We start from the raw sequence: 424 nt of genomic DNA, 5'->3' as shown, positions 1-424 counted from the left end.
CATCCAACCATCTCATCCTCTGTTGTCCCCTTCATCTTCTGCCCTCAATCTTTCCCAGCATCAGCATCTTTTCAAATGAGTCAGCTCTTTGCATCAGGTATGGCCAAGTATTGGAGTTTCAGCTTCAACATCAGGCCCTCCCAATGAACACCCAGGACTGATCTCCTTTAGGATAGACTGGTTGGATCTCCTTGCAGTCCAAGGGACCCTCAAGAGTCTCCTCCAACACCACAGTTTCAAAACCATCCATTCTTCAGCACTCAGCTTTTTTTATAGTCCAACTGTCACATCCATACATGACTACTGGAAAAACCATAGCCTTGACTAGACAGACTTTTGTTGGCAAAGTAATGTCTCTGCTTTTTAATATGATGTCTAGGTTGGTCATATCTTTCCTTCCAAGGAGCAAGCGTCTTTTAATTTC

At 43.9% G+C, this 424-nt stretch overlaps 1 long non-coding RNA gene across 1 annotated transcript in view; it reads left to right on the top strand.

Annotated features, from left to right (window-relative positions):
* The window catches only part of LOC104990103, a 410,489-nt gene that overhangs the window by 81,371 nt on the left and 328,694 nt on the right, over nucleotides 1-424 (top strand). The window lies entirely within an intron of this gene.

The sequence above is a fragment of the Bison bison genome, unplaced genomic scaffold (assembly GCF_000754665.1).
Source record: "Bison bison bison isolate TAMUID 2011002044 unplaced genomic scaffold, Bison_UMD1.0 scf7180017864170, whole genome shotgun sequence".
NCBI classification, from domain to species: Eukaryota; Metazoa; Chordata; class Mammalia; order Artiodactyla; family Bovidae; genus Bison; species Bison bison.
This window is presented reverse-complemented; position numbering and strand designations above follow the sequence as displayed.